Consider the following 9,970-nt stretch of genomic DNA (forward strand, 5'->3'; position numbering starts at 1 on the left):
TTAATAAATCTAGACTAAAATAATTATGACTTGTCACAGTTCTTATTTCCCAAAATCAGTGAAAAGGGGATCTTGCAGTTTGTCATACCACTGCCTTACGCACTTCATATATCTTCATAGGCTCAGCATTGTGCATATTGCTAACTAACGCAAACTGCTCGTAATGCAGAATTGCTGCCCTTTGGGGTGAGAGGCTATGAAGATAGGCAAATTGGATAACTCTTCTTACCCATTTCGTATTTCAATTTTCTTTTCCCTTTGCTTTTGTTTTTGTGATAGGGTGAGAAGGACAATAAAATGCAAGATTTCATAGTGTATGACCAAGGAAAATGGAAATGGAACAAGTGAAACAAAATCTGTCGAGAGGATGTGTCAATGTCAGAATTGCAGTAATCTGAATGCAAAGTAAATTGAGAAATTGAAATAGTTGGGCTGAATTGATCTAATCATTGAAATCAAAACTGCCTTCTGAGCTCAGCATTATGATTTTATTGTTTGTCTTGGTTTATTTCTTTTTCTTTGGCAGGATAGCAGCTGCCTAAACAATCATATCTTTTGGACCACTTTTTGTTTCTTGCACCAGTACCATTCCATTTGGCATTGCACTATGAAACCTTTTGCTGCCTAACTCAATGAGCAGTCACAGCATTTTCTACTTGTATCCCCTGAGTAATTGGTAGATGGAGATGAAGCCCAGAGAGAGAACAACAATTGGGGAGACAAAGAATGGGTAAACATCAGCCTTGGGGAACCAAAAGCTGCTAATTGAGATCATTAGCTGACAATGAGTTGGTTGTGGTAACAGTCTGTGATAAGGCCTGGTCCGTGGGGGCTGGGGTAAGGGTATGAGAGAACATGCTCAGGCCCTAAATTATTGAACTAAACATTGAGTCCCAAAGGCTGTGGAGTCCCCAAGTGGCAAATGAGATGCTGTTCCTTCAGCTTGTGCTGAGCTTCATTGGAGCACTGCAACAAGCCTGAGACAGATGTTGGCCAGAAACCTGGTGATGTGTTAAAGTGGCAGGCAGTAGAATGCTAAGGATCATTTTGTGTTCAGAATGTAGGTGTTCTGCAAAGTGGTTGTCCAGTTTGTTTCATGTTTTATCTTCCCAATGTAGAAGTGCCTACATTGTGAGCAATGAATATAGTAGACTGGATTAACTGAAATGCAGGTAAATCTCTGCTTCATCTGGGGTCTTGAATAGTGACGAGGGAGGAAGTAAATGGGCAGATGTTATGCATTCTGCAATTGGATGGGAAGGTGCCATAGAGCTGTGAGGAGATGTTGGAAATGGAGGAGTGACCTTAAGTCCTGAAGAAGGGCTTATGCCCGAAACGTCGATTCTCCTGTTCCTTGGATGCTGCCTGACCTGCTGTGCTTTTCCAGCAACACATTTTCAGCTCTGATCTCCAGCATCTGCAGTCCTCACTTTTTCTCCTCCAATGGAGGAGTGGACCATGGTGTCCTAAAGAAAACTGCCCCATTGGAAGGACAGGAGAGGAGAGAGTAATGTGTCTGGTGGCATTCCACTGGAGGTAGCAGAAATGGCAGCTAATGATCCTATGGTTGTTAATGCTGGTGGGATGGAAGTGAGGACTGTGGGGGATCCTATCACAGTTGTGGGGGCAGAAGAGAGGAGTGAACGCCCAAGGGCTGGAGATGAGTCAGACTGTGGCCTGTGTCCATCATCGACCATGGTGATGGGGAATCCTTGGTTGAGGAAGGAGGTGGACATTTTGGAGGCTCCCTTATAGAATCTAGCATCATTGGAACAGATGTGACAGAAAAACTGGGAGAATGGAATAGAGTCTTTGTAAAACATAGTGTGAAGATGTATAGTCAAGGTAATTGTAGGATTAGTGGATATTGGTGGCCAGCCCATACAGAGAAATGGAAACTGATGTTGAGGAAGGTAGGAGTCAAAGATGGACCAGGTGAAGATGAGAGTGGGGTGGAAATTGAGTGCAATAGAAACTTCCACGGGTGAGAGGGGAAAGATATAAAAGAGACCTAAGGGGCAACTTTTTCATGCAGAGGGTAGTACATGTATGGAATGAGTTGCCAGAGGATGTGGTGGAGGCTGGTACAATTGCAACATTTAAGAGGTATTTGGATGGGTATATGAATAGGAAGGGTTTGGAGGGATATGGGCCGGGTGCTGGCAGGTGGGACTAGATTGGGTTTGGATATCTGGTCGGCATGGACGGGTTGGACCGAAGGGTCTGTTTCCATGCTGTATATCTCTATGACTCTATGTACCCCACAAAGAGACAGGCATAACCAGGGTTACATTTTGACCTGCACCAACTGAGGTGAGTTAGAGGGGACAAGCTTGGCTGGGCCGATGAGGCTGGCGGTGGATGGGGATGATTCAGGAAGAATCAGAACTTTGAGCTCATCCTGATGGGGAATGGACATGTACATCTATGGTGAAGAGACAGTGGCTGGAGTCCATGAACTGGAAATTCTGAAACTCTTAGAATATCGAAACATCATGAACGTAAATGGAATGTGACTGAACCTGCGCAGAAACATATCTAAATGTGGTGCTGGAAAAGCACAGCCGGTCAGGCAGCATCTGAGGACCAGGACAGTCGATGTTTCTAGCATTTGCTCCTCATCAGCATTCCTGATGAAGACTTTGTGCTTGAAAAGTCAACACTCCTGCTCCTCTGCTGCTGCCTGACCTGCTGTGCTTTTCCAGTACCACACCTTTTGACTGTCTCTAGCATCTCCAGTCCTCACTTTCTCTCTGAGGAAAAAAAAATCTAGTCTCGGTGAAAGATGAGTTCTGTTGTGGTTGAACAGGCAGAAACAATAGGTCTGCGCAGGAAGTTCTGTTTATGGCATTTTGGGAAGGAGGTAAAAGGTATTTAGTGGTTTGTGAATTCAGCTTGTGCTTTACAAACAGGGTGTCAACATTAAACTGTAACCTGACTTAATTTTCCTGATTATTTAAAGTACAAAGTACTACAGTCTGACATGAAAACAATAAATGCTGAGGATCAGAGCATTCATGGAGACAGCAAGGTTCTAGGTGATGCTTACTGCTGTTGTGCATTCGGGCCTGTCTATGAAATACTGACACACTCTGGATCGGGTTTGCTCCTAAACCCAACCTTGAATCTTGGCTACCCGTTTCCTTCTTTAATTGTTGGCTTCTCCAATTTCATTGCTCATGCCAATAGCAAGAACCAACCCCAAACAACTGGTCCCCTCTCACCTGACACTAACTCTTGCACCACTTATGAGATCATGGTATTTATTTCCCACCTATCAACCTTGGATATTTTTAATATAGGTATGACAATAGTATATTTGTTGGTAAAGGGATATGTGAAGTATAATAATTGGTAAATGTTCAGCAGTCAAAAAAAGTTACAGCTTGCTTGTAATCTAAATTTTGATTGTCTAATTTTGGTTTGTTTCTCATCAGTCTGACTGTCGGAGAACATCTTGCAAATGGTGACAGTCATTTAATTCCGTTTGTTGTTAGGAAGAAGCAAAATCAAGAATCTATGTTTTGGTAAGGCAAAGGGTTGTTGAAGTAAATTGGATGAGCTATTCTCAGATAAATCCTCTGACAAATTGTGGAGAGGCTTACATAAGTGCAAGGAGCTATTAAAATAAGAGGCAACAAATTCTTGAGTTATAATAAATATGAACCAGGACTTAAAAATTTGTTTGGTAGGATAAATTGAGTATTGTTCAAAAATACATTTTCTTAAAACTTTTAATCCACCACCGAACAGGTCAACTCACAAAACGATCCAAGGGGGAAAGTCAACATTTTTTTTGCTGCATGAGGCGAGTGCAGATTGCTTGTTAACTGGGTTCCGATAGAGGTATTGCTAAGATCATGCACTCATTGATTAAATTGTTAGTTAATTGCCCAGCTATGTTTAAATTTAAAGCAAGCAGATTGACTTTGGTTAGGGCATTTCCCTCAAACTCACCAGTGGATGGTTGTCACCTAACACATACACATACTCTTTCACACTTTCACCATAAAGCCACTTCAGGATAAGTAATTTGGCAACACAATAATGCCATTGAACATGAAATAAATCTCTCTCTATTTGTTTTCGAGAGAGGAGCTTGTCCTTGTGCAAGACTTCAATTTTGGTGTGCCTTTTTCCGACAAGAAACAGGAAGAGATGTTTGCTAAGTTTGAATTCCTTTACTCCTAGCCATCCTGCCACAAATCTGGCTTCACTGAAGATGGTGAATCCTTGAAGGCATGACTCCTATCTGATCTGATGCACACACATTCATATGGTGTAAAAATGTGGCAGAGCTGCAAGGCCAACTTTTACATTAATATTAGTAAACCTGATAAAGGGACTGGAATTAACAAGTGTGACTACGTCAACAAGGTTGTATTAACTGGACCTGCCACTCAGCATTACTCAAATGTAACCTAAAAGATACAATGTTAGTTGCAAGAGCAATGAACTCCCTGGTGAAAAATACAATATGTTTCAGCCTCACCAATCACAGTGTGTTAATGTATAGGCTGTCCAAGACACGCATAAAGTTATGTTATTTTAATCCGTATTTTTACTATGACCTATTCTGCTCAACATGAAGTGGCTAAATGGCTAAGTGAATTGCTACGGCCAATCTTTATCAGGTTTCTATTTAAATAGTGAAGGATTCTTTCACATCTGCGAAAACAATACAGGGCTTACATTCTGATAGTGATGCAGTGCTAATTTGATAATGCTAACTTATTCATCAATGTATCCTTGAAGGAATGTTTATTTGAAAGCACTAGGTTTTGGAGCACTGCTCCTTCTTCAGGTGATTGTGTAGCAGGATCATAAGACACAATTTCTAGCATAAGATTACAGTGCCATACAAGTAAAACAACCTCGATTGATCATTTTTCATCTTTTTGAATGGGTTACTGTTTCAGTTCATTAATATGTAAATCCCAGAACTCCTTTTAAGTCACATTCTCAAGATAAGTTTAAGGTTTTATATATAAAAAAGTGACATCTCAGCTCATACAATGCATTAAAGGTGTGAGGTCAGAGTCTGTATGTATCCCAATCTTGACTCAAACTGGTTCTATTTCCAAAGTGGAATTTACAAAATAATATGGATCGACTCTCCATTGACTGACTATCAGTTGTGTATTTTTTGAGCAATATAGAATGTATCTGTAAATATAATTCTGTGAATACAAATTCATCCCATTGACTTAAGTGTGCGCGTGTGCGAGAGAGTGTGTATGTGATTGTGTGTGTGTGAGAGAGATGGGGTATAAGCCTGTGAGAGGGTGGGTGGGGGGGGTGTATGAGAGAGGGTCTATGAGTATGTGAGAGTGTGTATAGTGTAGTGGAGTCACCTGTAGTGTGACATGAATCCAAGGTTGAGGCCATCCTCATGGGTATCGAACTTGGCTATCAGCCTCTGCTCAGCCACTTTGCATTGTTGCCTCACCCGAAATCTGCCTTGGACGGTCACCCAGAAATCTGAGGCTAAATGTCCCTGACTGCTGCAGTGTTTCCTGACTGGGAGGGAACACCCCTGTCTGGTGATTGTTGTGCAGCATCCATTCATCCATTGTCATAGCATCTGCTTGGTCTTGTCAATGTACCATGCCTCGGGGCATCCTTGCCTGCAGCGTATGAGATAGACGACGTTGGCCGAGTCACGAGTACCTGCCGCGTACATGGTGGGTGGTGACTCCACGTGTAATGGTGGTATCCATGTCGACACTCTGACATGTTTTGCAGTGGTTGCCTAGACAGGGTTGTACAGTGTCGTGGTTGATGTCCTGAAGGTAGGGCAGTTTGCAACGAACAATGATCTGTTTAAGGTTTGGCAGTCGTTTAAATGCAAGATGTGGAGGCATAGGGAAGATCTTGGCGAGGTGCACATCTTTATCGATAATGTGTTGCAGGCTGTGAAGAACATGGCATAGTTTTTCAGCTCCCAGGAAGTACTGCATGACGAAGGGTACCCTATCGGTTGCAACCTGTGTCTGTCTCCTGAGGCACTCATTCCTGTTCTCACTGTAGCACAAAGGAACTAGAAATCAATGAGTTGAGCATCGTACCCTGTTCTTATGAGCACCTTCGTGTCCATCATGTTCCTCCTCATCTGAACAGATCCTGTGTGCATGTAGGGCTTGTCCGTAGGGACGGCTGTTTTAAAATGTTTAGGGTGGAAGCTACAGAAGTGTAACATCGTGAGGCTATCCATGGGTTTGTGGTAGAGTGAGGTGCTGAGGTGTCCATTCTTGATGGAGATGCATGTGTGCAAGAATGAGGCATACTAAAGAGTAGTCCATGGTAAGTCTGATGGTGGGATGAAACCCATTGATACCACTGTGTAGTTTTATCAGTGACTCCTCGCCATGGATCTAGAGGAAGAAAATGTCAATAAATCTGGTGTATAGTGTCGATTGGAGGTCCTGTGAAGCAAAGAGGTCTTGTTCGAACCTTTGCATGTAAATATTGGCATATTGAGGTGCAAATTTGGTCCCTATGGCTGTTCTGTGTGTCTGAATAAAGAACTATTGTCAAAGGTGAAAATGTTGTGGTCAAGAATGAAGCGAATGAGTTGGAGGATGGTGCTTGGAGATTGGCGGTTATTAGTCATAGAGATGTACAGCATGGAAACAGACCCTTCGGTCCAACCCGTCTATGCCGACCAGATATCCCAACCCAATCCAGTTCCACCTGCCAGCACCCAGCCCATATCCCTTCCTATTCATATACCCATCCAAATGCCTCTTAAATGTTGCAATTGTACCAGCCTCCATCACTTCCTCTGGCAGCTCATTCCATACACGTACCACCCTCTGTGTGGAAAAAGTTGCCCCTTTGGTCTCTTTTATATCTTTCCCCTCTCACCCTAAACCTATGCCCTCTAGTTCTGGACTCTCTGACCCCAGGCTTTGTATTGAGTACTGAGGCTGTAGCCACTATGCCATCATCATGGGGGATGCTGGTGTAGAGTCCTGAGATGTCCATTGTGATGAAAAAAGTTCCCATTTCGACTGGTCCGTGGGTGCTGAGTTTCTGTAAGAAATCTGTAGTGTTGCAACAGAAGCTGGGGGTCTCCCATTCAATGGGTTTCAAGATGCCTTCGACATAGCCAGAGAGGATCTCACATAGGGTCCCATTGTCTGATACGATGGGACGTCCTGGTGTGTTAGCTTTCTGTATCTTCGGAAGGCAGCAGAAATCCCCTACGCGAGAAGTACGTGGGATGAGACCGTGTAGGGAACTCTGAAGGACTGGATCAAAAGTCTTGATCGATGTGTTTAGTACATGGGTGTGCTCTTTGGTTGGATCACCTGGTAGTTGCCTGTAGTGTTCCTGGTTGTTCAGTTGTTGGTATACTTCCTTGCAGTAGTCTGTTCCATTCTGGGAGAAAATGAGGACTGCAGATGCTGGAGACCAGAGTTGAAAAATGTGGTGCTGGAAAAACACAGCAGACCAGGCAGCATCCGAGGAGCAGGAGAATCGACGTTTCGGGCATAAGCCCTTCTTCAGGAATTCTTCCAGCACCACATTTTTCAACTCTGTCCCATTCTGAATGACAATTGCCCATCCTTTTACCTGCTGGTTTGATGACAATGTTGCGATTGGTTTTGAGACCAGGGATGGCGTTGGGTTGTGATCAGGTGATGTTTTGCTCTACCTTGTGGGTGCAGCTGATGAATCTGGCATATATACATTTCCTGACGGTTTGAGTATATATGTCAAGCCCGGGGCATCGGTCTAGCAAAGGGGTCCAAATCGACGACTCCTTTCGTCGTTTCTCTATGGATCTCTGTGATGACTGTTGGCTCATTGGGATCACTGCTGACATCTTGGAAGAATTCTCATTTGTCTGATGAATTCCACCATGTCTGCCGCAAGACCACTAGGGTCCATTTTGGTCATGGGGCAGAAATTGAGCCCTCGGATGAGAACTTCAATCTCTTCCAGTTGAAGGGTGTGGTCTGATAAGTTGACGATCGATTTCCCTGTAGTGATAACGTTTTCAACTGTGGTGCCAGGGGAGGCTTGGCTACTGCTGGTGGTGATGTCAAGTTTCTTCTTGGTGTGCATGTACGTGGTGTAGTTCTGTAGCCTCGTCTGCTTGGCAGTGTCACATAACTGCAATACTGTGTTTTGAGTGCAAGCTGAGTGTGTGGAATCTATCTTGATTTCCAGGTTATGGCACCCACGGTAGAGTTGGTGCACAGGCTGTTTGAGGAGTTTGTGAGAGGTGTGGTGGCAAAGTCTCTCAGCGTAATCTATGTTGTAGGTCGACTTGAGTGGGTTAATGATCTGTAATCCTTTTGGGATCTTTCCTGCTTTCTTGCATTTCTGCAGAAACTTGATGTCTGTGCCAATATTTGCAATCTTGGAGATCCTCTTCATTTTGAGCTGGCAGTTAGTGGTGTCGATGGTAGCCATCATGTTGAGGAGCCAGTGTTGAACTGGGGTGAATAAAGTTACAAATCGCACAACACCAGTTTATAGTCCAACAGGTTTACTTGGAAGCACTCTCTTTCGGAGTGTCACTCCTGTAGCAGGACCATAAGACGCAGAATTTATCACAAGATTACAGTGTCATTTAAGTAAAACCTCAATTTAACAAACCTCAATTGTAGTTAAGTCTTTCATCTTTTAGAATAGGTTACAGGTTTTGGTTCATTAATATGTAAATATTACATATGATATGGATTGACTGCCTACCGGTTGTGTAGTTTTTGAGAAAAATAGAATGCTTCTGTAAATATAACTCTACAAATACAAATTCACTCCATAGACTTATTCTCAAGATAAATTATGTTTTATAAAAACATAATGAGCTGAAATGTCTGCACAATCGGTAGGCAATCAATGCAACAGTCAATCCATATCATATTTTGTAAATTCCACTTTGGGTATAGAATCAGTCTGAGTCAAGACTGGGATACAGACATACTCTCACCTCACATCTTTAACGCACTGTCTGAGGTGAGATGTCACCCTTTTTTTTATAAAATCTTAACTTATCTCAAGAATGTGACTTAAAAGGGATTTACATATTAATTAACTGAAACCTATAACCCATTCTAAAAGATGAAAGACTTAACAACAATTGAGGTTTGTTAAATATATCATTTTATTTGTATGACATTGTAATCTTTTGCTATAAATTCTGTCTTATGGCCCTGCTACACAAACACCTGAAGAAGGAGCGGTGCACTGAAAGCTAGTGCTTCCAAATAAACCTGTTGGACTATAACCTGGTGTTGCGTGATTTGTAATTTTGTCCACCTCAATCCAACACCAGCTCCTTCATGTCATCCCTGAAGGAAGCCAGACATCTGCACTGCAGTACCATGTAGTGATGTAGATTCACCACCATTGTGTAATTAATCAGTACTCATTGAATTTATGAATTCAGCAAAGTGCACAGTTGTGATCAGTTTTGACACAACCATGCATGTCCAGTAATTTAACAGTAAGCAATTAATTGAATTTACTATAAATTCTAAAAGGTAGATATGGAGAATAATGGGACTTAACAAACGTCCATTATATGGTATTTAAAAGAACTGGTAGATAAAGTGCAGAGCCGTAGCATTTTTGCATTTTCAAAATTTAAAATGTAAGTTTTAACAAAATCAGGCATTTTTGGCTTTGAGGGTCAGGATGAGAGACTTAAATCTAAATCAATTGGGCAAAAGTGCCTAACTCTTTGCATCTTAGATTTCTTTAGAAAATATTTTATTCAATCAAATTAGGGCAATTTAAACACACTGCTTCATAGTTGTATTTCCTCTCCTTGACTCCAGAATTATTTTTTTCAAAATGCAAGTCTTCAAAAGAAGAACTTCTCTTTTCACCTCAACTTAAAATGTATTATTTACAGTCCTTTGTGAGAATAAGCATATATTGAGAAAGACTCATGAAGTGTGCAAGGAATCTGCATCTTCCTGGCAAGTAGGCAACAATGCTAAAAATGTGTTAC

This window comes from Chiloscyllium plagiosum, unplaced genomic scaffold (assembly GCF_037043375.1).
Source record: "Chiloscyllium plagiosum isolate Xiang-an unplaced genomic scaffold, Cpla_swu_hap1 HiC_scaffold_13, whole genome shotgun sequence".
Classification (NCBI taxonomy): Eukaryota; Metazoa; Chordata; class Chondrichthyes; order Orectolobiformes; family Hemiscylliidae; genus Chiloscyllium; species Chiloscyllium plagiosum.